At 30.5% G+C, this 8,241-nt stretch overlaps 1 pseudogene; it reads right to left on the bottom strand.

Moving 5' to 3' along the window:
- Window positions 1–1,331: 1,331 nt before the first annotated feature.
- On the bottom strand, window positions 1,332–5,374 carry LOC125845890 (uncharacterized; annotated as a pseudogene).
- Window positions 5,375–8,241: the final 2,867 nt, after the last annotated feature.

The raw sequence follows: 8,241 nt of genomic DNA, 5'->3' as shown, positions 1-8,241 counted from the left end.
TGTTTTGAAAAAATGTTATTGTTCATTAGAATTTTTTATTTTGCACTGTTATTTACGAAAGTCAAGTTGGATGAAAGAGTTTAATTGTTGAGGTAAGTATACTAATTTATATTATGTACAATGTAAATCCTCTTAGTAGATGATTTTCCCTTTTTTTTTAAAATCACAACTTCAGATTGTCATCTCTGATTCACCATAATCCTTTCTGATATTGTTAATTTATTACAAGTGATTGTGTTATATTATTACGCTTATATACAATGTAGTTCGTTTTTCTTTTACATTATAGTTTGGAAAGTGTTTTCTTGATCAATACCAACATAATTTTGATTTTGGATATCAATGACGAAATTGTGTTCACTACATTTAGAGCTTGTTTGGCATTGTTGTTAGGAGACCAAAAACACTTATGTTGAGTAAAAAAATAATTCAAAATAAGGTGTTTGGCTAATTAGTATAACTTATTTTAAATGGAAGCAGAAACAATTTTTTATTATTGGGGAGAAGTTAAAAATTTATGTTTCTTAAAAAAAGCAGAAGCAGAAAATTATTTATTACAAGACCAAAAAATTTCTTCATATATACATATTTATCAATATATATCTTATATTTATTTATTTTTATGATGAGGTTTTTGTATGTAGTTATTTAATTTGTGGAATGATTTTTAAATTTATTTTGCTTGATATTTTTTATTATATTTAAATCATGATGTTAATATTATATATTATAATATTTAATTTATTTTTGTATTCATCTATGTATAATATTGGTTGACGATTTGAATATGTACATTTTAATTTCTTTTAAAATAATTAATTAAATTTTATAATAGATATATAAAATAATCTTCATATTAAAAGTGCATTAATATTTATCCTTTTCCGTAATTGACTCTCAAAAGTTATTTTAAAAAAAATTAGCCAAACACAATTCGCTCATCAAAAGCATTTTTGTCACGCCACGAGCCTACACCCTAGATGTGACCGGCACTCGAGAACCATTGTTGTCCTCAAGTGAACCCTTGGCCTGGCTCAACTCTCAGCGGAAGACTTACTCAACAATAAAAGAACTCAAAGTAAAACTTTAAATATGTCTCAAATAATAATAACTCAGAAATATTTAAAGAAACATTCGACTGGCCAAAAGAGGCAACTCAAGTCTAGAACATTAACAACTGAAATGTAAAAGACTCATGAACTGCAAGTGTCTATCTATCTATCTATGAAGCCTCTAATACTATGAGGGATGTCAGGACAAGACCCCCGATCATCCTAACAAAACTGAAATAGATGAAAAATAAATAAGGGATCCTCTGAAAGCAAGGAGGCTCACCAAACAACTCTGGAACTGCAATTGGTATCAACGAATTGCCTGTTGATGACCTTGATCTCCTGTATCTGCATCATGAAACGATGCAGACGAAATGACATCAGTACATTGAATGTATGAGCATGTAAGGAGAATATTGAACATAACATAAAAGCTTGAACTTTGAAATAAGGAAACATACTCACCTCAACTCTACTTAACTCAACCTCAACTCATGGATACTCAACTCAAAGCAATATAAAAACAACACTAAAGATACAGTTTATATAAAACATTTTAAAACAGTAGATAACAACTCATTATATTCGAAAATACAATAATAACTCAGATAGTATGTAAAAATACGAAATAACTTTGTTTGAGTGATTCTCTAACCGTCAATCATCACTATGAGCTATGTGATGATACAACGTCTCGCCCATGCTGCCAAAATTGTCATATACCTTGCCGGGGTATAGAACTCCTCAACTAAGTGGATCCACTAAGCTATGCTTAAAAAGCAATAAAGAATCATCTAAAAAGTATGACCCTTTCTATCCACGTTGGCTACATGGTTTATGAGGACTTTGAGTAATTTGAACTCGTCCCCATATCGGTGCTCAATACTACTCCCAAAATATAACTTAGATCATATGTTTAAAAACATTTCCCCATGTTGAACTTGAGATTATTACTCAAAAGATTTCTCTTAAAAGAGAAAGTACTCAAAACTCCTCATGAACTCCTTTGGATAGCGGTGTTTCCCTCATTTTAAATGTAAAAACATTTACTCTTGGGAATACTTAGTTCCCATATATTCATTTTGAAAAATGAAACTCAACTCTCCTCATCCTCAAACTCAAGTACTCAAGTCTTAAAACAAGTTTTAAAAGATTGTAAAAGACTTCTCAAAATGACTCAAAAGAACTCTTAATACTTTACTCTTAACTCTACTTGAATTTGAATTATGAATTTAAGGGTTATGATTCATGTTATGAATGATTTCTCGATGTTTAGATGTAGTTAGAGTCAATAGGGAGTAAAGGTACACTTTAAAAGGACTTAGACGGAGCAAACGACGAAAAAAGGATGGGGGCAGGCGATCATGGCGCACTGTTGGTGTGGGGTGCCAACCCCTGAACTTCAGAGACTAGTTTCTGACGTACTGTTGGGGCGCCGCCCCAACCCTTCCCAAGAACCTTTCGACAAATTTTTCTTCTCGTTTTATGATCCTAATTCATCTAGAATCGATTATTTTCCTCAAGTTTTCCTTGGATTCAATTACCCAATACAAGTACACGAGAATCTACTCAAAACAACTCTCAACTCAATACATTTGTCTCAAGAACTCATCAAACCCATCCTAATTCAAGAATGAAAGCAACACTTCAAGAACACTCATCAAGAATATTAACTTTCTCAATATTTGGAGAGATTCACAAAAGAAACTCATGATTGGTGTGTGGATGAACGAACCCAACATTATGAAAACTTACATACCTCGATTTGGCGAAACAAATCCTTGATTCGCAAGAGATCTTGTTCGTTCTTCCTTTTCTCCTCTTTTCCTCTTCTTGAACTCCTCTCAAAACCCTAAGCGTAATTTAGGATTGTAAAATTGACCCAAATCAAATTTGACCCCAAAATATTTACTAAAAGTATTTTAAGTTGATGGGGTAAGGAAAAGACCAAAATACCCCCTCACTAATTCGGGTAACTTTTCTTAACTAGACAGGCTGACTTCAAACGGGCATATCTCCCTCATCTGAACTCGAAATTTAACAAACTTGATGGCCTTGAAAAGAGGATTCCAAAACCTTTCATTTGATATCTTACGGACCACCTAACTCATCATGTACTGAAAATTATGACCATTTAAAGCTGACCCAAAACTCACAGCTTAATCTTAAGGCGGGATGTCACAATTTTTCAAATGAATTTACCAAACACATATTATTATTTTTCAAAAGCACTTTTCTAAAAAGGTATATTTAAAATGTGCTTCTAAAAATAAACAATTTTTACCAACAATACCAAACATGCTCTTAATTTTGCTCCTTAATTGTTAATGCGATTGTGAGTTATCATGCTCCTCTTGATGTACATTTTTTACCTTAAGGTGAAATGTGTAGGAAGAGTTCTTTCGCATGGAAAATTTCAATCTATCGAGGAGAACAAAAAACATTAAGATGAAATGTATAGGAGAGTCTCTTTCGCAACGTGAAAGAACTTAAAAGGAAAGACATAGTAGAAAGATTAGCAACCTAAAGGAGAAAGAACTGTAACACCAAAAGCAAAGTTTTGCCAGAAAAATGCATGAATTATTTTTTACCAACTTTTTCTTTTAACAACTTGTTTACTAGGTAGTTGATGGAAAAAAATACCACAACCATAATGTAATCATTACCACGATGACCATCTAATATTAGAATTCCGTAATTTTCTAAAATTATGTGAATAAAAGTCGATACTTTAATCAATCATTTCACAACATCTTTTCATTTACAAGGCTATGAAAAGGCATTTCTTATATCTAGTTGCATAACTTGTTACATGAATACTTCACATGACATTTGCCTTACCATAGAGAGACATAAAGCAAAATTTCAATCCAAGCCAACATAAAAATACCATTAATCATGTGAAATAAGCAAATTGAACATAAAATGGTCATGTCAATTATGTGGTCATTATATAGGGTATCTGTTAATTCTAAAAAAAAAAATAGGACTAAATTGATATATAGATTACATGATGTATACGTAAATTTGAATTGACAAAAAATCATAGAGAAGGACCTTCTTTTGTCTTACTGTTTCATGTGCTCCTTTATGTCGCTTCCGCTTCCATTTCGATTGTACCTCTTATCCCACTTTTCGTTTTGTTGCCCTCTCTTTTCAATAGTAGTTTTATCCACGCTCGATCTTTAGAGTAGTTAACTGACACATTGCTTAACTTTGAAACAAAAGAACTTGGAGAACATTAAAGTGTGTAATAAACATGAACAACACTTGGACCTTGAATTCTTCTACAATAGTGAAGTAGAAAGAAGAAGAGACTATGCTTATTCAGTAGAAGCCAAATGTCGCGTACTTCATAAGGCTTTTATAACAGTTTAATGCAATCTTCTTCCTCAAACATGTTCAGTACTTATGGAAACCTTATAAGTGTTTGAGAAAGTAGACAAAAGGGTAATTTTTTTTTATTCTCTCAATATTTGGTTTTCTCATAAAAAAACCTATTTTTCAACCTTCTGAGTATCAATTCACTTATAAAGAGGCTTATGTAAAGTTTATTTGACGAATCTAAAATATATTAAATTGCTTATAACAATATTCAAGATAATATATTACGGACACACTATTAAATTAAAAAAAAACTAATCTCTACCAATGACACTACCCTTAATGATCTCAATAGTGTCACCTTGACAAGTATGATATCCTTCGATTAGAATTTCTTAGTACTATATAGTATATTTAGACAGAAATAAGTGAGTAATTATTAATTTCTTTGGTCCATTTTAGTTATTCACGGACAATTTTGAAGAAGTTGTTGTTGTCGGTGGGGACGTAATGGTACCAAACATATACTAACATCAATTTCTGAATTATCTGAAAATTCATAATCTTGAAGGCGGTAATGATCGATCAATTTGAATCCATTCGCATGGAGTATTAATTTAATCACTTGTATGCCTTTCATTTCATGGATTCTCTCTTTTACCCTTCGAAGGCCACGTGTCCACCTTTAACATGATAACTGATTTGGTCGACGTTGGCATTTTGAGAAGGAGTTTGATTTTTTGATGTTCCGACTTAACTACAACATTCTTAGTCACTTCAAAATCTGTGATGAGTTGAATGTGAGATCGGTCGAGTATATCAGAATAATGAACATTTAGATCATCGGCTAAAACGTTACGTTTGAAGATTAGGGTTTGTTTTGGTATAGGAATACCTCGATATTTTTGTGTCTTCTCTTTTACCTCTAAAATAGTGTCAAAATAGCCAACTTCAATTACAAATGAACTTCCTTTTGTTGGGTAAAAAATCAAATTCATTTGACTTCGATATCATGAATAATAATACCTAAATTATCAAATTAGTTTGTTGTCGAAAACTGAATTGTATAAAAAAAAAATAGTCTGAATTTAGTCAAAACAGAACTTTCACGGTTAAATTTATAAGAAAAAAATGGTGAATGAATAATAAAGAAGATTAGATTTTGGTACTAAATATTTTATATTTTATGGACAGTCATTTATTATTATTTTTCACATTCTGTAATTGTTTTTTTCTATTATTTTTTTTGGTCAAAATATTAACATCTGTTTTTAGTCTTCTATTTAATGTCTTTACTTTTTTTATTAGATAATTTTGATTCACCATTTAATAAAATAGTCAACATTTTAAGAATATCATTTGTTCATAATTAATAATTAGCATATAAATGGACACTGATATCACTAAATTATAGTTAATTAATATATGTTTTTGCCTTAATTTATCATTTAATTAGCATAAGTATTTTTTTATAGGATCATATCCATTGACTTGTGGTATTTATAGAAAAAATGATTAAAATTTAATTATTATAATTTAGAAGTTAATTATATGACATTATTAATTTTCTATATTTGATCCGTTGTATTTTTTCTTGGTTTTTCATTTGGTGTCTGATACCTTCATTGAAGATGGACTAATTTAGATTCACGCCAAGTAGGACCATTTGGGAGATTGTCAAGGATTTCTTGACTCTATTTTATTTCGATATAATTAATATTTTTCTTTCTTAGATCAATAAAATTAGAAATTTTTAGACTAGACATTCTTTAAATTAAATCTCATATTTATCCCTTCACGAACATAAAAATCGTTAATATACGAAAAATATTCTTGACAAATTTATGATTTTTTTAGAGCCACACATATATTTCTTTAATAGTTGATTACTAATAACAATTTTTAAAAAAAAAAAAAAAAAAGAATAACCAAGAGTCACTACTCAAATAGTTGTTGAGGGTTATATGTAGTAACTTTTTAAATGTGTGTTGGTGCTATTTAATTATAGATCAATAAAATAATCAGAGAACTCAGATTTATTCAGACTCTAATATAGTTAGATACGAAGCATTTGACACCAAGGGGTGAAACAAAAAAAAAAGATCAAGATTAATAATCTATGTTGTCTCTTAATTATCATAAATTATAATCTTGATCATTGTGTTTTACGACTAAGCATATTTAGTTTTCAAATAACTAAAATATGTATTTTTGATCTCATTGTATTGTTGACAACTCAAAAAACAAATGAATAAAAATTAGCACATATTTTACAATCCACCCACCAAGTTTTCTTGTGAAGCATATATTCCTGCAATCATAGACAATATAGAGAAGTCAAAATATATGAAAAGAGAGTATAAGTTGTATTATATTTCAATCGTCTCAACTGAAAAGTCCCATCTAAGCTCAGATGTAGGTACCTAAGTAGACCGATCTTTTTTAGCCCTTTTGCTGGTGTGGATGATTCAATTTTCAACCCAGAACTTGAAGATTCGAGTAGAGTATTAGATGGTTCTAACAATATCTCACTTGTGCTTAAAGGCTTGACCTTTTGATGCTTCTCTCATTAAATGTTGGTGGAAAGATGACTTCTTTTTCTATGTAAGATAGTACTGATAAAATGTTGTTCATAACATTGGAGCTTCGCCAGGATGACTGTTGTAGTTGAATTCGAAAGAGTCTATTTGACAACATGCCTTGAACATGGTTAATAGGCAAGAGTTGCTTCTGGAAATGGAGATAGGTGTTTCTTAGATTTAATTAAAATATATGTTGGACATCTTTGCAGTATTAGTAAATTTAAAACATACATAAATTATACTAATACATTTAAATAAAGGGTAACCACGCAAGTTGTGTCAAATTTGTGTTCAGTTGTCATGTAAAACATTTTTTCAGTCAGATTTCCATATATTAAGGCTGATATCGATCCACTATCATCAATCAGGTTACTTGGGAAGGTATATGTGCAATCATGGTGAGGAAAGATATAAGGTATTCATCCAACATGTGAAATCACACAAATCAGTTAAATATAAAAGGTGGTCAGTGCTTACCCTCATCTACTCTATCAATGTATTTGTTTCAATAATAAGTAAAATAAAGTTGATCAAATATCAACACATATCAACGGAAGTAATACTATCAAGTCAATCAAGTATTCACAACGTATTAATCGCAAGTAGTAAAAAGTTATATAGTTTAGAACCAACATTGTTCAACGTAATGTGAATGAGCCTTCAGCCATGGGATACCGATATATTTTGTTGTAATGTAATCTATACGAAAAAAATATAATACCGGGGCACTAATGTTGTCTGTCGATGGTACATTGTGCATTCAAACTCCTTTTTGTCCTTTATAAGCTTTTTCTGCTAACATCCTGAACACTCAAGCCCACAAAACTTTTGTAGTTCATTTGAAGTAATCATTTGTGCCTCCACATGGAAAATTTCAATCTGTCGAAGAGAACAAAAAACATTAAGGTGAAATGTATAGGAAAAAAGCTCTTTCGCAATGTGAAAGAACTTAAAAGGAAAGACACGGCAGAAAGATTAGAAACCTAAAGGGGAAAGAACCACTATAACACCAAAAGCAAAGTTTCACCAAAAAAATGCATGAATTATTTTTGACCAGCTTTTTAATTTAACAACTTGTTTACAAGGTAGTTGATGGAAAAAAACACCACAACCATAATGTAATCATTACCACGATGACCATCTAATATTTGACTTCCATAATTTTCTAAAATTATGTGCATAAAGGAAGATACCTAAAGCAATCATTTCACAACATATGTTCATATACAAGGCTATGAAAAGGCATTTCTCATAACTAGTTGCATAACTTGTTCTATGAATAC

Source organism: Solanum stenotomum, chromosome 11 (genome assembly GCF_019186545.1).
Source record: "Solanum stenotomum isolate F172 chromosome 11, ASM1918654v1, whole genome shotgun sequence".
Taxonomy (NCBI): Eukaryota; Viridiplantae; Streptophyta; class Magnoliopsida; order Solanales; family Solanaceae; genus Solanum; species Solanum stenotomum.
The sequence above is the reverse complement of the archived record's forward strand: the minus strand, read 5'-3'. Positions and strand labels throughout refer to the sequence as shown.